Below are 23,604 nucleotides of genomic sequence, written 5' to 3' on the forward strand. Positions count from 1 at the left end.
ATACAAAAGGAAAATATAATCATGTACAACTATAAAGACTGCTTTTTTCCCTTTTGTGCAGAGTAACAGAGGTGGATGAGTAGCATGGTAATGAAGAGATGGACCGTCTTTATTAGGAGGCTCGGTGAAAGGGTTCTTTTCAGAACTTCAACTTTTCTTATCTTCTTAGTTTTCATGACGTCTATTCGGACTCTTTCCTTTTCTTGACGTTCTTTTAAATGTCTAACAGACTAGCAAAGACAAGCCAGTTCATCCTTCTTTCCAAAGAAGGCTAGATACAAAGTCTAGTGGTTTAGATGCTTCCATTAAAATTTTTCATATATTTAGAGAAGTATTGCTGTTTGCATTGCTTAAGAAATAGTCATGTATATTGATGTCTCACAGTCATTCTTTATTTCTCTAAAATCAAACACAACAAACCCTTGCAATGATGTTTTCATACTGTAGATAAAGGAGGCTAATGATATAGGAAGCTTCTTTGAGTAAAAAAATGGCACTAGAAATAACACTTAACCCTCTATCCTAGAAATTGGTTAACATAGTAGATTTGTAGAGGGCTATTTCATGATCTCTCACCCTCTTCTACAATGTGCTCCACAACCCTTTTAGATATTTCTCTGCTCCTCCTCTATGCTCCCTATTTTTCTGCTGTTCCTCCCACTCTTTCTGCTTCTGTATTCTTCATTATATAGACGGTTCACTTTTAATCTTGCTCAGTTAAGGAATTCTGCTACAATGAAAGGTAGTTGCCATGTGATTGCAAAAAATTCAGTCTGAGTGGTACAACAGACAAAAACTGTGTTCCTTTCTGCCATTCTGCTGCAGAGGAAGTATCCTATCATGACTGTGTTAAGCTCTGAGGAAGAAAACCAACCAAGAAACAGGAAGTATTATTTATTATCTGAGAGTGGAAAACTGAAACCTTAGTTTGTTGACTGGTATTTGGCTATTATAGCGTTATAAAGAATATTACATTCCTGTGTGGACATTTATTGTTGCATTACTTAAAGTAATGTATTAGTACAATAGTGTTGCTGTTTAGTCTGTGTACCTTCAGTGCACTAAGCTGTTAATAGATCCTAGTTTTGAAAGGATGTGGCTTTTATACAAAGATTGCATAGCAAAATCAAAGTATAATTAAGAAATTATGAATTATGTAGACTGAGGGATACAAATAATGTCATACCAAAGTTGACTCTGGCTAGGTCTCTTGATATCAGGAGCTCCAAATAATGAATATGTTTAGTTTGTTCAATAGATGATGTGTTCCAGTGAAACCAAGTGCCTGCTTTGTGAAAGGTTTACAAGGCACTTATCGTCAGTATACAGAAATAGCTTGAAAAATTAATTTAAGGCCTTTGTTGTAACAGGTGAAAAAAGTAAAAATTTGTAGTATTTTGATATGAGTCATCTAGAATGTGCTTTGAGAGCTATATGATCTCCAGAGGCCATTCCAATCTCAAGGATTCTGTGAGACATGATTTTGTTTTGTATATAAACTAAATCAATGTGGTTATATAGAATTTCTATTTCACCATTTACAGGCATTTACTCAGTTCAAGCAGCCTAAGAGTGTGTATGTGTGTATGTATTTCAGCAATAGAACTACTATTCCAGGGAATTATATCCCCAAAACTGCCATGAATTGCACACTTCTTAAATAAACCAATACAAAGTGATTTACACAGATATATAAGAATTATTTTGTATGCAAATGGGAATCTTACATCATCACTGACAATAAGTCTGATTTTAACTTTTAATCAGAAGATTATTTAAGAGTTGGTTGTTGTTATTTAAATTAATTGTCTAGAGGTGGATAAAACTAGATAAAAGAAAGACAATTAAAACAATTGTAGTTTCATTTTTTAGTTTTAACCCAGAATGGTTACTACAATCTGCTCTTTATAGCATGGACTTGACAGACATGTTTTCAGGATGAAAAATATTTATCAAAAAGAATTCATTAGTTATAAAGCAGATATTTTTGCCAACTCTGTAAACTTTTTAGTTGACCTTCACTGTTTAAAATCCTTTTTATATATGAGCACCTTTTGTAGTTAAAATACCATTTTCTTCTGAGAAATTTAATTTTTTTAAATTGAAAATAAATTTTCTTGGAAATAAACCAAGTATTGAATTTTTAGGGAAGTGTTGATATTTTTTTGACATTTAAATACAGAATATGCAACTAGAAATACCTTCTGTCTCTTTTGAGGTCTTCAGCTGTATGTGACTACTTAGAAATGTAGCAACAGTTTTATATCTAGTGATAGCTAAGAAATCAGAAGGTGTATCTTGTACACAAAAAGCATATATGGTCACAACAGTATAACAAGTCCTTATGTGGTTTCTTTGAACTGCCTAAAAGATGTATAAAGTAATTTTTTCTTGGCTGCAAGTTCCCACTCTATCCTTATGCATTGTAACTGTACTACTCTGTTGAAGGGATTGCATTTTTAGTAGAAGCCATTGCCCAGTATGAGGCTTTTCAGGTAACTGTGAAAACTCTTGAGACCATATTCTTATGCTGATATTATAATTTTCATGTAGTTTCAAAAGAAATATATACCTCTCAATGGGGATTTTTAAAATAAATTCTAGATTATTAGCCTCTCATTGAGATTCAGGTGTGTTGCTGAAGAGCTGTCTGGAAAGTAAAGCAAGATCTTTAAGTGCTCAGCACAGAATGCCTGTTGTCCTTACATGTGTCCATTGGCATGGGCTGCAGCCCATGCCAAAAATGTATCAATATCAATATTTCATTTGGTAGGAGAAAGGCATAAAGACAATTTGCATAATCTCTCCAAATGGTGTGGTATCTTTTCCAAAGGTTTAAGTATATGAAACATATCTCAGCCTTACTATATTTATTGCATCTCTTCTAGGTCAAGTGGCATGAATTACTCTGTAAAAAAAAGAACTTGGAACCTGAGTTGAGCAACAAGTGTTGCAACCACTGGAGTATTGATATACCATAAAGTATATGAAAACAGCCTTTAGTCAGTTGATCTGGCAAATTTGGCCTGTCTTATCTCAACTTGCAGTACAAACAGATACACTAATCTATTAATGTCCATTTAAAAGCATGAGCTCTGTCAGTTCAAATGAACTTCACTAGGAACTGTTGAGGTCTAGTGCATTTTAGCCATCGCTAAACCCACCACATTATTTAGTGTGTTGGCTGGGAAACTCAAATTGGCAAATCTAAACCACTACAGCAGCCCATTGGGACAACATGGTCGAGGCATATTGGTTTCTGTAGCATGCAGCCAACTTCAAATCCATCTGCCTTTTGCTCTTTATAGTAAATGCTGATCACACAATAAGAAAATCCCCACACACTTTGTACAAGTCTAAACAAGACTGGTGACAGGTAGATGGAATTTTAGAAGTTAAGCTGCCTGAAAAGAAAGTGTATGGGCATGTTCCTTTTGCTCAGAGAAATGTCTGTGCTTCTGAGAGCATGCACATCACACCCACTACAAAACATTCAGCCCAGTCACATACTCTGTAACACTGGGATCTCCCTGCTAGCAACCGTGGAGCTACAGCAGGATATGATCTTCTACAAAGCTGCTTTAGTCATCATATAATTGTATCATCATACAATATGTCAGTATTTACTCATCATACAATAGTGTCATGCACATCCACATACTTACCAGGAAAACCTCATCTCTCTAATGAAACACAGAGTGTGCAGACTTTCTAACATAAATCAGACACTGAACTAAGAGGTAGAAGGGCCCCTGTGATGTTACATTTTCATTGGATGGTGAACATACCCCAAGCACTGCTTGGATGCTGTGCAGCTGAATGGGCTTGCTCAGAAAATCTGTTCCAATAAGCTGTTCGAGTATATGCAAAGACCTCAAATTTTACTTGCCTCTGAAATATTACATTTAAATTTAGAAAGTATTACCAAAAAGCTGGATAAAATAAGAAAAAAAGATCAAATGTGAAGCAAAATGTTTAGATTTCCAAATGAGAGGAGCTGAAAAATCTGTGACTGTAGCTTTATAAAGATCAGCAAACAGGTATTGTAGAGGTATAAAAAAATAGAATGATTATTCGCTACTTTCAATTACTACTTCTCCCAATTCAAGTTTATAGCAGAGATAAAAGAGAAGCACCACAGATTTAGAACCTAATTTTGAAGTTGATGAATTACATTTTAGATGCAACACATAAATAAATGAAATCGTTCACTTGTACAAGACACCTGCAAAACCAACAGATTAGCAGGACAATGCAGAGGATACTGAGAACAGTCACAAATATTCTGGACAAGATAAAAATAAATGGCATTATAAATATTAACTGATTGGATCAGAAAGAGAAAATATCTAGAATCAGGTACTTTATTACAGTCTTCAATAGGGCATACTTGCATTTTTTTTCTGAAATACTTAGTATTTGCTGCTGTCAGCAGCTGAATGATGAGTTGGACAAATTAATCATTTGATCAAGGATAAAAAATGTAGTATTTCTGTTCCTGAAGAACTAGACTAATTCTTGTGTGCTATTTTGTCATTTTCTTTTGAGACTATTGACACTGATTATTCCTTATGGTAAATTTTTTTTTGTTTATTGCTTAGCATTCAATAACTTAGAAGGAAATGCACTGACTGTGTATTTCTCTTCATCACATATGAGCCATCTCAGCCTGCAGGTGAAAATGGTTACTACCCAGACTAGTGTTATGAAACACTGGTACATTGCACGCCCTTCTAGAAATTCCCAAGGAACATGTCCTGCTCTGGAGGGACTGTTCAATCCATGTGGCTGGCATGGGACGGGGGAGAGATGAATTAGACTAAATGGCACAGGTAGTTGAACTTGTACATTCAGGCATAATACCTCATTGCTTTTTGTGGTTGTGATAAACATCAAGGCTTTTCTGATAGTAAATTGTTTCATTTTCTTTATCTCAGCTAAAGTGGTAAGTATACGAATATGGAAATAAGGTTAAATTTGGCTCAGCTTCTGAAAAATTGAATTTGAACTTGCACTGTTGCTAATATGCTGCTCAACTGCATATCTAGAATGAAGGAAAAAAGCATTACAGAATTTAGTGAAAGATTAAGCTGCTGGCTGAAGGGTGACAGGCTGCTGTAGCAGCATTTTTTTTGTGCTAAGCTTTTGCTTGCCCTTGTTAAATAGTCTGCTAAGTCTTTTACATAAATTCAGAAATATTTAATTTGAAATATAGGCTTAGGTAAGCCATGAATTTAATCACTATAATGAAATGATTTGCAAGTCATTTGGATTTTAATTTTAGCTGAATGTAATACTATTTTATGACACTCAGACACTTGTAATAAATTAATTTATAGCTACTTACTTGAACACAAAAAATAAACCACTGCCTTATTTTTATGGAAAATTTGTGCAAACTTTGTATAATGTTGAACAAGGATAAAAGTTTAAAAAAAAACCTCAGAAAAAAAATTAATATGACCTGTTATTATTCTTCCCATTCTTAACCTTTATTCAAGAACTTAAGTTATTGTAGTGCATACAGGGTAATTGCAAAACCTGGATTAATACTCTGGACTTATTGCTCTTTCAGTATGAAGCCTACTCTGGATGGTATTACATTATATACATATAATGGCACCTTTTTGGGTTTTTTTTTTAGCCATGATGCTTGTGAAGTATTCTTTCCCATTCTAATTGCTGAACAAAAGTTAATGTGACTTTGTAAGCTCAGCTTGAAGTTTTAGATCCCCAAAATTCTGGAGGAACAGAAATCTTATTCTCATTAATGACTCTTGAGCTAAATGTGCAACATCACATATGCATACCAAACCAGATAGGAATATAGCTGGAAGGTAGTAGTACTGTTTTTATTTACTGGTGCGTTGATTCTTACTGTTAGTTTCTGGTTTTATTGGGGAAATTGGGTTAGTTTGTGTTGAGAGCAGAAATATTTTTTTACTGATGCTTCATGTAAAGAACAACAAAAAACACTTGGCTTTCAAAATAGTTCAGTGTGGTACTTGTATGGGGTATTGTACTGCTGTCATGCTCAGACAGGAATTGTCTCACCATCTTTCTTTCTTTGATTTCCCCTTTCCTGTAGCTAATATGTGTCATCTGAGCTGAATCACCAATAATACGTAAAGCATTTAAAAATGTGATTAGAAATTTAAAAATCACCTTTCATTTGGTAAAATTACTCCTTTAGTATGGCTATAATAAAAGGATATGTTAGAGGTAGTAACTTCTCATGGTGTATTTAGGCGAGGATGGTTCATGCTGTGTTTGGAGATCACTGATTATCAAGGGAGCTATTAATGATAATGAATATCATGATATGTGCACAGATATGTGAATCTCATGATAAGCGTAGAGAAAAAGAATGTTTTGGAATTGAAGTTATAAAGCATTCTTAAGCACATCTTTTGCTAGTTAATTCCTCAGCTTTAGTACACACCTTAATGAAGATCTGACCAGTATTAATATTTTGATACTCTATCTGCTTGTATATAAGTGGTGTTTTGTGAGTAGGAAGTTAAAATGGTGTAATTAGTATTTAGAGTTCCTGCTTTCTTTTATACACCCACACTACTGGAAATGTTCCACAACTTTAAAAGCAAATCTGAGGTCAAGAAAAAGTCAGTTTTATTGTTGTTGTGTTCTGGTTCTAACAGTTCTATATTATTGCTGTTTGACTTAAAATTGTTTATGGAGAAGGGAAGTACTGTTCTTGAATTTTTTGAGTTGTTATTTCTTTATCAATCAAGCTTATTGGAGGTGAGGGAAAAGCCTAGATGAATGGATCAAATAAAAAGAATAGGGAAAGAAAAGAAATAGGGAAAGAAAAAGGAAATTGCCATGGGCCATGCTGACAACATGGAACTCCTAGTGGCCCTCAATCAGTATATATATTGTAAATAAGTGAAGCACTAGGAAATCAGTAGGAAACAATACATATAAGACATTAAACTATAAATTTAATCACTGATCTAATTTTAAATTGACAAGTTATTTATTTAATGATAAAAGTTTTGATTTGTTTTTTATAGTAATATATAACTGAAAATATAGTCTGAGAGAGAAATTTCAGTAGTGTGACCTATTGCTTCTCCAAGGCAAATCCAAAAGATCCATTTGAAAACCCTGTATTTGAGTAATAAAATAAAATGAAGTTATCAGAGACTGAAGCTTCAGCTGTGTAAGAACTTGTGCTGAAAAAAAAATTAATAGAAATCAAATGTGAACAGAAGCAGAACTTGTCCATTCAGACACTGTACACTCAGGAAATTCCACAATTTCTGAGGGAGGCTCATGTCTTAGCATGCTATCACTCCTTCCAACAAATCTTGGACTTGTAGATCTTGTAGGAACTTCCAGAAGGCACCTAGCCTATTCTTCTGCAGTGAAATGGGATCAGTGACAGTTCCATAACTCCTGATTTTTAAAATTAATTATTAATTATTTATTTATTATTTTTTTATTTATTCATTGCCTTATTTCTTCCAAAAAAATTTCCTAATAGACAACCTGCAATCTTTTCAGGCAAGCTATTCCAGTCTTCCAGTACATTCATGATTTCTCTCCCCGCTTCCCAATATCTAATTTTAAATTTTTCCAGTTGATTGCTTTGTGCAAAACAGAGACAGGGAATACACTTACATTATTCCTTTACAGTGTCCTTTTATATCCTTTAAGACTGTTACCATGTTGCCTCTAGTCCTCTCACAGTGAAACCATTCTAAAATACCCAAAATTGGACATGATGATCAGTGGCCTAAGCAATGCATAGCAGAGCAGAGAGATTATTTCTTGTGCCCTGCATGTTATTATCCTATTTATGCATTGCAAGATCATGTTGCTGGTTTGCTTTTTTGGCTTGCAGGAAGCTTTCCTTTTTTGTTTTGCTACAGTGTGCTCAGATGTAGAAAGATCTTCTTTATAATGCATGCTAGATGTTGTACATTCCCAGGACAAATGTCAGTTATTTTTAAAATATGTCAAAATTCTGACTCTAATTTTAACCTTCTACATGCTTATTGTGAGCAGCACTACATGACTTGCCAGAGATTCCAGCTGCTTTTTTTTTTTTGTCATTTTCCAAGCAATGCAAACACATAAAATATTCTGATCTGTCAGACAGAGCCTGAATGCTAAAGTGTAGAACAAAGTGTATTGCAGTCAAATTATTGTAAAGAATAACTGTGTGCAGGCATTTATTTTCATGCTTCCATATAGGCTTCTGCACACACAAACACATTTTTTTTTGTATTCCATACTATAGGATAAGAAAAGCAGATTAAAGGCAAAAGTGCAGGGACTTAGCTGGTCTATCTTATGCTACCATGCTTGGGCTCCATTTTCCATTTGTTTTCGTGGAGACTGCTCAGTGCCTTTTACTTTAAGCAGGAAGTCAACACTACTTTAGTTAGAAATAAATCTGAATTTTAATTTATTTGAAATCTAACCCCCACATTTGGATGATTCTAAGTTCTTGACTAAGTGTCATTTAGATGTGGTTCCACCCGTGTTTCTTAGGAAGTTTTTATGAGCCCTTTAAAGTTTTCCTTTGCCTGTATTTCAGAAAAAAAAATATTTCTTAGCTTAAAAAAAAATTAAATTGCTACTGAATTTCAAACTATAAAGTCATGGTTATACAAAACTAAACTGTGACACTTTATGAGGTTGTCAATACATTTAAATGTATTATTTCATCTGACTGAAATGTGGTAGATGTGGCTCAATGGTTGGTTCGGTCTCAAAGAGAATTGCATCACAGGCAGTTCAGTTTTACACAGCTCTTCCTCAAGTAGATGGAAAAAGTTCTCTGTATCCACACAGAAAATTCTTAACTTCTGGCCTACATATGTAGACTTCAGTATCTATGTGGGCCCTTTGAAATCAACTGGACTTCAGGAAAAGACAAAGATTGTCATAGCAGGGATTTATTTTTATACATAGGTATTACAAAACTCTTTCTCCCTCTCTCTCTAAAGGCTAGCCTTCACTAGGTGCTACAAAGGAAGCTATTATATATCTTAAAGGTTTTCCTAATAATCTTTATATGCAAACATTCTGATTGATGAAAAATCACTTGAGATGAACTAATCATGTGGTACTTTGTAATGTCAAATATTTTTAACATTTGGTGCATTTTCAAGTACTTCTGGAAGCAAAGAATGGAGAATCTGTGGTTTTGGCATTTAGTAGTAGTGATCTGGATCTACATGATGGCAGTGTATTACTTAAAAGAAATCTGGATAACTGCTTTTAAAAATGTTCTTTGAGGAAGGAACGCAAAGGCAGCTTCGAGAGGGCTTAGAAATCTGTTTGGCTTGTCTGCTGATACTTGGCTGCCCATCAGTCTCTCTTTTATACTTTTGGGTCTGAGTAATGTGTTTGCTTCTAATAATGTAAAAACAACTCCCTTTGTATATTTCCATGAGATTAGTACAGATGCATTCTTATAGTTCATTGAAGTTTGTTTGACAATCTGTTGAAAATACAATTGCTGAATCATCACTGCCTGTCCATTATGAGTAAATCCCTCTTACCTTTTGAATGACATGACTCATTTTGAAGGATACAAAGGCTATTCATTATTGTTATTGCTTCTTGGCCTGAGTGGTTGCCCTGAGTTTGAGATCCTGTAAATTGTTTCTGTTGGAAAAGAAGCTCATGATAAGATCAGAGGGTCTCTGTACAGAGCTTCATTGAAGAATGTTTGAAGGTCACACTTTGTGCATATAGGAAGATCTAAATAACAACAACAAGCAAATTCTTTTGCCTGTACCATCATCAGGTTTTAGCACAAAATGTATGGAAGATTTTCTAATAACCGTTTTACTACAGCTATTCCAGGCTATATTTCATGTTTTTGTACTATTTTTTTCTACTTCTTATGTTTCTCTTGTTTCTCCTTTATATAAAGGGAGAAATCACCTCTGGTCAGTGCATTTCAAATCATTGCAGTCTCACATGAACCTTTGGAGTGAGTACAGGTGTTTGCACTGTGAATTGAAGGCATTTGTTTTAATAACCTAACTAAACTTAAACCACTCAAATACTATCCTGTACCAGCTTGGAAGAAAAGAGCACAGTGTCTGTGACTATTACCGCAACTACCAGCTCAGATTTAATGTTATAAATATTTAGTCTCTTTTCCTTCTATTTTAGATGTCTTCTCTATCTGTCCAGACCAGCAACCTTGCTATTATATCAGATTCTTTTTATTCTGTTTTTGGGTTATGGATTTGTCTGGAAAAATCTATTCCTCTTTTCTGTGCACTAACCACCTTGTCTGTATAATCCTTACAGGGTGTACTTTTGAAAGCACATTGGTTCTGGACTCCAAAAAAAGGTAAGTACGGAAAGGAGGGAAATTATGCTGCCATAAAATTGGTTCTTCAGGTAATATGGAGTATATAAGGTTTCAACTGAATTAATGAGCTCTGTATTTCATACTGCTCAAATTACATGATGAGGGAGTTCATATCAGGCCAAGAACTAGAACTGAATCCCTGCAAACCCAAGAGTTTGTGCAGATTTGACCCATCAAGCTCTATGTCTAATCTGGCAGAATCATCCAAGTAACCTGTGAATAAGCCTAATTATTTCATTGTCATACAGCTGGCTGAGGAATACATGTACAAAGTGGTAAAATTCTAGTTTTGGTTCCTGAGATACAAAACTGCTTTCTGTACCTTGAGCCTCTTGAGAACTAATCTGCAGACAGCTTTCTCCTATTCTCTGTATTACCTCTCACAGTTTCTTCCCTCCATTTTTTTACTTACACCATCACTCACCCTTACCCCTTCCCCCTTCCCCTTCCCCTTCCCCTTCCCCTTCCCCTTCCCCTTCCCCTTCCCCTTCCCCTTCCCCTTTCCCTTCCTCTTCCCTTTCCCCTTCCCTTTCCTTCTGTCCCTATGTCCTCCCTTAGGCCCCCTCTTAAGCTTTAGTTACTGTCATCATCTCTGTTTCCATCACAAATAATCTGTAGAGCATCCCAGTTCTCTCTCACTCTTCTTGCCCTGGATCACACAATTCTCATGAGCATATGTCTGCTTCAATTCTCGGCCTCACTTGCTTAGTGCAAGATTTCACTTACCAGGAGGCAGAAAGGTGGTCTGAGGGCCAAGTTTGGATACCCTTGCTTTTATTCCCCAGTGTCTGGAAGACTAGGACTCAATGGTGGGGGTCACAAGGGAGAGCAGTACACAGTATTCCTATTGCAAGAAGAGACAGTTTGGCCAGACAGCGGCGGTTTCCTCTCTTGTTTCAGGCCATGACTCAGTCTAAGCCAGAAGTGCAGAATATGTGATAGAAATTGCAAATTGGATGGCTAGAGGCCAGTTAAATCTGTAACTTTGCCAGTAAGACTGCCCCACCTGCCTAAGGCAGATGACATATTCTTTGCAATCACTTTCTGTTTTTTACGATAACAAGAATCAACCAGAATCTGGGGGGAAAAAAAAGAAAAAAAAAAAAAGAAAAAGAAAAAAAAAGCGCTTTTCTAAACAGTCACTAAACCACAACTTTCTGGAATTGTTTGGGTCCTGCTGGACAGCTGTAGTTGCTACTTTTCAGACAGAAAAGAACATAATATTTTGGAGAAAATGGATGTTGAAACCCATATAACATGTTCTTGATCATTCTATTTTTTCCCTTATATTCTCAATACAAAGATATATTCTCAATACAAAGATAAATACAAAATACAGAAGCCTATCATTCTAGCAGAGGTACATCACATTGTCTGTGGAAATTTCACCCAAGGAAGGATTTCGTAATAGTGGGTTTTGCAAGGCACATTTGTAGCAAACAAATGCCAACCATTCCTCTTCTCCACTGCAGGGTAATTGTGTTACAGTGAAAGGCTTTTAACTATGAATCTGACTGAATTGCTCAACCCCCCAGGAGACATTCCTGGAACATGAATTTCAGTCTGGCATGCTGAACGCACTGTTCCTGCAGCTGCTGTTACCACTGACCAGATACTCTGTAGGAGGGGAGCACTGTAAGACAGTGGTGGCAAGGCAATCCTGAAAGAGTGTGGGAGAGAATAGTGCTGCTTCAGAGCATGAATAGCATTGACTAAAAGCTTCAGTGTAGATTTTAGAAGTGTTATACACAGAACACCCATCTGAGAAATAAGAGTCACTGGCTGTCATTCTGCTCTGATCACTGCCTTTTAGCTGCTTCACTATTTGGTTAATCTCAGAAAAAAAAAGTAAAAACAAATGTACTTTAGAATTTTTCTGGTTATTTCAACCCCCAAAATCAATTAAATTCTGTCATATATTGTACTACTTACAGAATTGAACAACCATGTATCAAGGATTGCCCATTCTCAACAGTATCTGATTCATATACTTAGTTAATGAACACAAGCATGGAAAGGTGCTTATTATGGAGTACCTGTCATAATTTTGATTTATACTCATGAAAGTGTGGTGGTGGCATTAAGCTCCTGGAACCTTACCTTTTACTTTTCATCTTGATGCCCTACCCAAAAGAAATGAAGGGGCCCTGTTGCAGTTCTAATTTTCCTTTGGAAAACAATACAGAAACACACTTCAAATAATATTATTCTCATCCTAAATTGTTGACTACATAAGGAAAGGACACAAGACTTAGACAGTCCTTCTATGGTTACTGTCTTTTAGCAGATTTTTATCTGATGTCAATTGCTATACCTCCTTTGTGTTCCCAAACAGAATTTCCTCTTCAGAAAGTTCAAATTAGCATTTTAAATGCTCTCAGTGCAATTTAGGAAGCTCTGTGCTGCTCAGAACCCTCTTCTCCCTTCCCTGGGCTTACCACTTTCTGGGCAAGGGAAGAATCTTTCCAAGAACTAGTCCTAGCACACAGTACTTTAGGTAGTAAAAGACAGAAAACTGAGAACAGTGTTTTAATTTCTCATTGTATCATCTGTGTTCCATGCGTACCAAACATGTACCAGCATGTTTGTGTGATTAATCTTTAATCTTTTTTTTTTTTGTTTTTCTGTTCAGGAAGAAGTAGGTGCAAACATAAACAAAGCAATGCTTGACAGGATATAACAAAGTGACTCATTTCTTTTTGGCCAGTGGACTGAGATGAAAACCAAAAGATTTCTGAAGCCTTATGATATGCAGAACCACTATCCTTTTCTAAAGGCATTTCCAGGAACAGCAAAGCATGAGAAAACCCCTAAAACTGTTTAACAGCATCTTTCACATGATCAACTCAAAGTGCACTCAGGACTGAATATTGTTCTGATAAGCAAACTAAAATGCACAGGATTTCAGAGTTGTGCTGGAAGATAAATGGATGGGCAGGGACAGTTTCAGGACACTCACCCACTTTGCAAGGTCACAAAATCCCAGATGATGTAATGGTTCAGCCATGCTCATGGGAAGATCATGAAAGATCTCTCTTTCGACAGCCTGAAAGAGAGATGGGCAAAGTGACTGGTTTAAACTGGAAGTCTTGTAGCAACAGTATTTGAAATTTAGGATAAGAGAACAGGCTATAGGGCCAGGGAAATGGGAAATAGTCTGAATGAAGGAAATTCATGACACATGAGAGAAATATATTCTTTATGGCTAACTGGGATCAAATGAGTTCTCTTCAGCTTTGAGTGAGCTGTTATAAATGTAGTAGGCTTTGTTCTGGTGCTGTAACTCAAGGAGGACTTCAATCACATATTTGCAAAGAAATATAAATGTCTTTAAATATGTATGAAGCCTATTGAGGCATTGTTATCTTGTCATTTCCTCTGAGAGCAAAAATCATACTTTATTTGCTGTTGATTTTAAAGGATTCTTCAAGAACATGGGATAAGTCCTATGAAGCCTTTGTCCATTCACATTTAGACTCTTTGAGATCTGTAGGGTAATAAACAGCTGTCATTACTGGGGTACTAGACATGATCCCAAGGTGTGCATTGTAACTACATTTTCAGGCAGCTCAGAATGGGGAGACCCAAGCTGTGTTTCTCTCCAGAGCTCCACCTTCCATGAACAGAAATCCCTTAGCTGGAGAGTCAAAAAGTACCATTAAGTGGTCCAAACACTCAAATCCAGATGATGGGGATTCAGATCATGTGAAATTTTGCAGTCTATACTTGTCAGGTATATACAATCTGTAAATGTGTTTTCAGATCTCACATGATAAGAACTCCAGAATGAAAAAAAAAAATTCTGCTCAGGGCTTAACGTCTAGAATATTTTGCACTTCAAAAATTAGATTTTTGGAAAGAAGTAGGAACTTCTGAAACTCATTATTGATTGGTCTGATAGACAAAAAAAAAATCTGAAATATATTTTCCTGCATCTCCCTTGCTCTCTTTCAAATGGGCTTGGGGTATCATGTATCCATTTCCTGGGCTGTATCAGGAAATCTGCCAGGTCTAACACGTTTTTTCTGCTTTCAAGCCTCATAAGAGTGATACCCACTTTTCTCAAGTTTGTTGAATGACATAGGTACAGGTTGCAGGCACACAAAGAACATTTTGGTTTATGGGATTATTTCTAACCTAAATGTGGCTCTTGGTTGACGTAGAAGAGAGAGAACTTTTATTGGCCTGAAAAGAAGCCTCCAAAAAGCTGCTGGACTGCAACCAAAGAGGAGGATGACAGGCTGAGGAGAACACTAGGCTTGTAATTCTTTTATTTCTCATTTGTGCTGTTTACAATTCTGAGAGTTCCTTGTCTTGTTGGCAAGTCTTTTAACAAACTCAGCCAAGAAGCAGCCTATTTAGTTTGCTTTTGTTGAAGCTCTTTTTGCCTGTAACAAGAACATTTAGGGGGATGTTAGCTCATAAAGGTAGATGTTGTCTCTTTAGAAACCTTCATGTTAAGTACCTGTCTTACACAGGTACAATGACAAGAATAAAAAGAGCATAGAAAGGAGTTGTCCTCTCCCAAACACAAAAGAAACCTTCTAAGTAGGAAATGTCAAAGTGGTGTGATGTACTGTGTAGCCCATACAAACATGATTAATACATAACAAGGGCAGGGCCTGTGTAAGGTTAATTACTATGCCTGAGTAACATGCATTCTCCAATAGAAAACAAATAGCTGGATACAACTGGGGATCTCAGTAAACTAATCAAAATCCATGTAGGTCAGGACTAAAGCCATGAGATTGCTCACAGGACCCCAGATAGCTCAGGTATCTCATTCTGTTCTTCAGACTATTAAAAAACTTAAAGATAATTAATTGTTTAAAGCAATTACTATGGTTGGCTAAAATGGATTTTTTTTTTTAAATAAAGAATTTCTTTCTCTTAGTGAAACTTAAGATGCTGCCTTTTAAATGTCTGTTTCAAAATACGAAAACACGGCTAAAACAGATATTTTTAATTTATATTTTTAAAAACTAGTTGTTTTTTTTAAATCTGAAATTGTGGTAAAAATTGTTATAAAAATCCAAACTCCACAACTTCTCCAAGAAGTAATTACAACAGCAAATGAACGATTTAAGTAAACATTTTTTTAATGTATCTATCATCCTGTACCTTGACAATCTGAGAAAAGAGATACAGTATTCTTACATATTAAGATGCTGAAGGCAGAGACATTGTCTTTGTTTCTAAGGTGCCCAGTATATTTTAATAAGATGGTATAATATATGTGGGCAGGCATATTTTTTTTTTTCAATTAAAAAGCTCATCTGTTTCCATTGAAGAAAAATGAAAAATGTCTACCAGAGTCCCTCAACAATTAACCAGTAACTGTACATTGCACATTTTCACAAGTGAATATATGTATTTTTCCAAATTAGAGCTAATTTGATGTAACATCTGTGGAAAGCAAAGCACACTTCTTTTGTAGTTGTATGGATCTCCTGGTCTTTTTAGATTTAAAGTGCTGTTATGAAATACACCTAACAGGTACAACCGTACAGAATTCTCATAATATTGGCATTATGAAGCTTTTTAACTTGAACTTTTCACATATGCCAAGGCAGCAATTCACAAACTTGATGACTTAATTTCTGCTTAAAATTCTGAACTCAAAAGTACATTTGATGTGCATCCCTCATCTTTCTCAGTGGATTTGTGACAATACTTAACAATACTTAACAATAACTCCTTAAATAACTTAACAATACTCCTTAAAGCCACTGGTGACTAGTAACTTGTGAAGTATTTTTCACTGCTTTTTTTGCTTAGTTGTCTGAAGACAGAAGCTGAAATATTGGCGCAGGTTGTAGAAACTTATAAATTCAATGTGGAATGACTCATGGGACAATTAGCATGGCATTCTCATGGAACATGTATTATCGACTGTCCAGATCTCTCTATAGTTGAGAGTAGAAAATTCAACTTCTCAGTAATTGCATATACAGCTCATTGGTATAAACCAGGACAAATACCATCCTGCCTCTGAGAAAAGTTGTGTTCTGTATTATACTGAATATTCTACCAAAATTGCTAGCTCAGGACAGATTTGAACAGTAGCTCTGCTACCTTCCTTCATGCAGTGAAACCCAGAGAAAGGGGAGAATGAACAGGATCATCAGGGTGGACAATCAGCAGGACAAACATTTTACATAACATGCTGCCATAAAGTAACAGACCATGACCACAGGACTTCATAGTTCCAGTGCTACTATATTGGGAAGAAGTTTTTCTGACCTGATTCAAATGATGGTTAATGGTGTTAGGCACAGATATCCAAGTCTGTATTACTGGGATGGTAGCACTGCCATTGCCTGTGATAGGATCCTTCTAAGTAAAGAAGCCACTTTCAGAAAAAAAAAAAAAAAAAAAGGAATTGAAAAAAACATTTATTTAATGAATCCCTTATCTTCTTCTCTTTATAATCATGTGGAACTATTTGATGTTTTGGAAAGGTTGTGCCTAGATTCAGCATAATCAAACTGTTCCACTGATATTTGTGGTGACTATGATTCAGTTTCATATTGGCTTTTTAAATTTTGATACATAACATGTTGCAGATTAGTGAAATAAAGCTTTCAAGTAAATGCAGACGTTTTAGTTGGGAGTTGGGGAGGAGGAAGACATTTGGTAAATTGTACTTCCGAGTCATGAACAACCTAAGTGGTGTTTTTACATTGCCTAGTTACCGTTTCTGTTTAGTTGGCAACAGTGTTCACTGAAAATATTTTAGTTTCTGCTCCTGACAGCTACAAACGTGTATTCATATGTACTCTTATAAACTCATACACTGTTAAGTGGATGCTCTAAACACCTCCTCAAATGTGAGCAATGGATAGCATTGCCAAGTTGCAAAGTCAAAACTGAACAGCACAGTCACACTCAGCTAATTTACAAAAAGTTATCACTGGTTGGTCCATTTCTTCAGCTGTTAATAGTCTAGACTCACATATATAGAACAAAGTTCAAGAGCAAACATGAACAATTTGCTAGACTAGTTGGCAGAAGCCAGACTGCACGAATGGCCTCAGGAGACTGATGCTGACTTCATGCCAGTTTCAAATCTCTGCTCACTCTCCCAGTTTACCAAAAAAGCTACTTTTCCTTTCAGCCACACTGCTAAGGGCAACATGCGGAAGCTCGATATCTGACTAATGCTCACCAAGTGTTACAAGGCTTGAGCGGAGGGAAATATGCAACCTTGTGACCCTGACTCAGAATAGCCAAACTCCATCTGCTCTGAAACTTTAAATGGTAAGAACGCCTCCATTTCTCACTGGACATATTTGGAGGTAAGGACTGGCAATAACTGCTGTGTTGTTCATTTTAAGCTGCAAAATTTTCATGCAAAAAATTTTTTTAAAAAAATCTATTCTTTTCTGGGGAAAATTTTTCTTAAGAGTTAAAGACAACCCTCAGAGCTGAAGCTTAAGTGATGTGTTGGATTTAAATGCAGTTAGGAGTCAAAAAGTGAAAAAAGACTTGGTTGTATTATGAGCTGATGCAACTTCAGATAGCTGCAAGAACACAAAATGTAAAAGGAGCAAATGGATCTATTTACAACATACCGGCAAAAATGTTTAAACATGAGTGGTGCAATGACATATCACACATGCATTGTTAGAACTAAAATATCTTTGGGATTTGAAAAGTTCTCAGGAAGCATTTCAGAACTCAAGGAGCTGCATTCAGTAGAATGAAATGCTATGAGACACTATTTTGAAAAGTAAAAACAGACTAATCAGAGTGTTTAAAATTAGTGGTAGCTTATCTTGAAAGGCTCACAGGATCACAGGATCACATTCTTTATCTGCAAACGGAAACAGTGAGAACTACTTAAATATATACAGTCAGTAAACTTGTGTCTGAGACAAACAATTATAAAAGCATTCTCTAACTTTCTTAGAGCATGAATCATCTTTCATGAAGTTTTCCATGGTAAAATTGTGTTCTTTTTAGTCATGATAAATTCAATGTTTTACTTTTAATTTTTTATTTATTTATTTATTTATTTTTTTGCACAGGACTTTATCCAAGTAAAGCTCAAAAACTGCAACTACAGAAACTCATAAAACCAGAGAAGAATGAACCGGTACTACAGCTTACAGCACATTCAGAACACAATCACTGCCTGATAGAATCTTTCACAGCAAAATTTGTTACGATTCATGTGCTGGTATTTGTTGCAAGGAATTCTTATGACAGATACATTTAAAAACATCAATGAAAAATACCACTGATTCCTCGTTAAACAAACTGATTCATTCCAAGTAAGTGTCAGTACTCCTGAAGCCATGTGTTTATAGCCACATTGGAGTGTGCCTGAAATCTCACTGACATTTCTCCCCCTGTAATATCAATATAATGCTTCTTTCACATCCTGAATAACTGGTTTAAAACAGAAAAACACTAAAGGACCACTAAGTTGCATAGGAAATACTACTAACAATTAATTATGATTCTGCAGTTTATGTTTGGTTCAACAATTTGTCATTTCTTAGTCTGATAGCTGTCAACTTTGTGCATCTCGTTGATTTCTTTGAATCTACCAATCTACCACCAGGGAAACTCTAATCACTGCATAGCCTCTTCACAGGATGGATGCCTTTGGCTATTGTTAGAGATCATTCTTTTTCTACAGTGAGAGATTATTTATTTGTTAAATGAAATAACTTTGATTCCTATGATGCTTACAAATCACTGATAAGTAGATTTACTGTCTACTTTTCCAGATGTTTTTTCTTGTTTCCATATTATTTGCAAAAATGAAATCTTTTACTGAAAGACTTCTTAATCCTGCTTTTGGAGGCAGGAAAGAAGGTTGGTCTTTTTTTTTTTTTTTTTGACAATTCAGTCACAACATTTCTGGTGACAGCCAAAGACCCACTAACCTCCCACAGGCTCTTGTCCAGCAGCCTATGTATCTGTTTTCAAACAAAGTCTGATTTAGATTTATCTAACTTCACCAGTCTAAGAAGATTTTCTGTTTTATCAGGAACTGAACAAGCCCAGTTTCATAAATGAATAAAGTTATTTTTAGATACTTTGTTTTGAAGAGGATTTCTGGAATTTTCAACCTAAACTTTTCAACACATTTCTTGGTCTTTTAATTTCTAGTTTAAAACATACCTGTGCAGTTCACTTATAATTTATTTCTCTGTCTACCATCTGGAAAGTTACATTTAATTATAATCCTAGAGAGAATTAAAGTATGGATCATGCACGCTGAGGAGTGGAATTGACTTTTCAAATTATTTTTATGGCAAGGTTGGAGAAGGTAGCAGGTATTCACTTTGCACTGATAGAAACAGAAAGAACAGCTCTGTTTCTTGCAGTGGAATATTAAACAGCAAAACCATTGAGAATAATAATAATGGTCTTTCTACAAAGGGTCACGTTGCTGATATGGTCACTTGGTCACACATCCAAAATCATTCACGTCCAGCTATTTTTTTAATTTATGAGACATCTAAAAAGCTGTTGTTAAGATTATATACAAATCCTACTTTTTGCACCATGAGGAGATCAGTGGATTTGGTTAAAACTAGAATTAGGAAAAGAAAAATGCTAAGACCATAAGGCAGTAGTCTAAATTAAGGCACAGTAACAATTTAAAGGAAACATATGGACAGTATTATCAGAAGAGATAGAAATCTTATCAGCTTCTTGCACTACCAATGCTGATAAGTGAAGTACAAACCCATTACTTTTAAATTCCTTTTGTATAGTGTCTTATATTTGAGGTTCCTGCTATGGCATAAATATTCTTCTGCCAGAAAATGAGCCTAATTTTCATAAATTGTGCTTTTGAAATAATTGAACATTGTAAAGTACATTAGAGAATAATTAGTTCATCTAGTTCATCTAGTTAATCTGATTTCATATTCTAGCAGTTGCAAGTGCAAAAGCATCATGCACCAGTGTGATTTATACCAAGCACATTAATACTATTGGAATGCTTGTTTATAGTAACAAAATTCTGAAGATTTTTGTACCTACAAAGCAAATGTTTGTATGTCTTGTACCCAGCAGCCTTTAAGGTGACATATTGAAGATTTTATTCATTTTCTCTAAAACCCCACATGGGATAGTGATTAGTAATGTTGTCTCTGTCTCTAAGTTTATGGTTGACAGGATCTACAGGGCCATTTCTGCATAACTTCCAAGGGTGTAAAATGTATATTCTACTCCTACTCCAATCTCACTTGAGTTAATGGCAAAACTCCTGTGTCCCTTAGGGCTTTTCTTGGGGTCTTTGAACCCTTTGGAAGCAGAGCTGCTAGCTTATTATGGATCCCGTGTCAGACTGCTGTTGAACACTTGCTTCTCAGAAAAATCTGTATAAACCAGAAGCTTTCAAGGTTTTCTTCTTCCAGTGCCCCATCCATCTGCTAACTTTAAATATTATCTTATAGTTAAACTTCCATGGTCAAAATAAGAGACTGGGTACCTGTGTCATCTGGGAATCTGTACTGGGTTTGTAACAGAAGCAGCTCAAGGAGGGAAGACTGCCTGTTGGAGTGGTCTGTAATTATGAGACTCTTGCACTGGTAAAGTACATAGTCAGTAGTAGTGTATGCTTCTTACTAAATATCACTACTAAACATAGCTGTATTAAGTCTTCCAGACTCACCATTGAGCAAACATAAGAGCCTTACCTTATAAGTAATTAAAGTTACTACTCTAAAGCCACCACCCCACTACTGTCTAAGTCTGGAATGTATGTGCTTGAGGCCTTAATACTAAAACTCAAGCACACTCCCAAAACAAACGTACATCATAAACATCAGTGTAGGTGCACTTCATCACTGGTGATAGTACTGTGACTATCTCACATTTCCTTTGTAAAGGACAATACCAATAAGCTAATGCCTGAAAATGATTTGGAAGGAAATGAGTGTAGCACTGCAGCATTTTTATATTAGTTCGGTCTTGCACAATGCTGTCCCTCCTTTCTTTCCTGCTCAATACTATTTTAGCAATATTCAAGGTTTTTAAAAGAGGCCAAAAAACAAGAGCCAGGACTTGATTTCCATACTAGTCACAAATGGCAGCTGTAGGGCAAACACAAAATGTTGCGATTACAATCAGTGCCTTTTTTCCTATTGAAAAGACTCTTTCCGTATTCACATAGAGTAAACTCAAAGGAAAAGCACAAAAAAGGCATTTTCTCTTCATAGTATTTCTTTGGCATGGATAAGAAGTATTTAAAGTACAGCAGATGTGTCTATGCTGTACAATGGAAATGGAATCTTTTAAAACATCTGTTTAAATATTTTTATTTCAATACATATATTGCTGTAATTGGACAGTGGCATGCTATCCTCATTGTCTTCTTTCCCAGAACTATGTTAGCTTCAAATATCTAAATGTTTTACAAGATTATAATAAGGTGACATAATATTTCTCATCTTATTGAAGGCAAAACTAAAATGCCTTAAAGAATTAAATTAGTACAGTTTGCATGTTTCCCTGGTTTGTCTGCTAGCAAATATTAACTAAAGCATTTTTGGTGGATTTGTGTACTATCTTCTCAATAGAAGTATCCTCTAACATCATCTCTTCCAGTAAGAAGAAAGCCTAGGATAAATCAGTACCTCCGCCAAAGTGAAATGACAACGGTCTGCTGCTTATACAATTTACATCACTCAAAACCTCAAAACCTTAACTGAAAGCCTAAAATTTTCTATGTAAGTAAACCTGAAAAAGATCAACAATATATGCAAGTGAATCAGTGCTTTACTTTTTTTGACTTTTCCTGAAACCATCCAGAAAAAGCTGTAGTATCTGTATCCCCAATCCACATTGATTTCACCCCAGAAAACTTACTAGGTTGTCTAAAAGGCATAATCATAGCAAAACTCTCCAAACCTTTTAAATGCATTGTTTAAAAACTGTTTTGGCAAAGGTGTGCTTACACATGCTGCTATTTTGAGGGACTAAACTACTAAGGAGAGCAAACATAGGTATTTCTATGAGCTCCTCTTTCCAGAATAGTAGTCCTTTCTTCTTTTCCTTCTGCTGAGAAGGAAAAGGAAAAAGATACATGCTTCTGAAAAACTATCTAGTGGTGATAACATTTTTTGATGAGTACATGGCTCATACATAGGTTGACCAATTTTAGCCATCATGATGGGGCTGTATCACATAATCTTCCCTTGGGACTGTGACAACGTGAAGGCTGTTGGATATTCTGAATATCCAGTGAGGGTTGGAAGCATGCCAGGAAGGTCTTCTGAGGGCAGTATCACTGGGCTGTGCTGAGAACTAGCCCGTCCCCATCCTGCAGAGAAGTAAACTGATCATAGGGAATCCTGGAGTGAACTTTCCCCATAGATCCTCCTCCATCCCAGCCCTCTGAGGCACCCACTAGGTTGCTAGAGAAAATATTCATATGCAGAAGGGAAAGTTAGTATTTTTATCACATATGATGTGTATCTGAACAATATTAAAGGTGCAAAATCTAAAATCTAGTAAAACTCAGTAGGATGGACTTAGAAGCTAGAGCTAAAGATGAAGCCAGTCTCTTCTCAGGCATGCCCAAACGCAGAACGAGACAACAGGCACAAACTGAAGTGCAGGGGAATTCCACTTGAACTCGAAAAAAACCTCAAAACTATAAAAGTGATTGAATAATGTAACAGGTTACATTGACTAGTAGTAGAAAAAGAGCAAAAAAATCAGAATGTCAAAAAATGTTAATATGCAATTATTGAATAATGAAATGCATCAATGAAACCCTGCCTTGTCAGAAGCAACTTGTGGCTATGTGAGGATAATAAAAACTTTTGGCAATTGTCACTTTTCTTCTCTTTTCAGAAACACTTCCAAGTACGAGGTAGTTAATGAGCCATTACATCAATGAGGATGTACTTCTTTGCATTTTTTGGCTTCTCCTAGAAGCCCAGCTTCTTCTGCTTAGTGTCTAAGAGGTCTTTCTCTCCTGTTACTTTCCTGGTGATAACTTAATTTCATTTCTTTATCTGCATCAAATTTTCTCAGCAAGATTCTTCTCCACAGTCCTTGAGAAATTTAGATCCTGTAAAAATTTGAAGTTAATGCACTTCTCACCAGCAATCTCTTTCCACTCTGCTGTTCAACTCTTACCCTCTTTTTATGCTGGCCTCTTATTTGGTTTTCTCCTTAGCTTTTGTTTATTTGTTCTCTCCATCCTTCCACTATGTAAGAAGCATTAGAAAAATAGGCACTTCAAGATAATGTACTGCTGTTAGGCA

Source organism: Pseudopodoces humilis, chromosome 8, assembly GCF_049639895.1.
Source record: "Pseudopodoces humilis isolate 2021_Gansu_Grassland_sample_001 chromosome 8, ASM4963989v1, whole genome shotgun sequence".
In the NCBI taxonomy this organism is placed as follows: Eukaryota; Metazoa; Chordata; class Aves; order Passeriformes; family Paridae; genus Pseudopodoces; species Pseudopodoces humilis.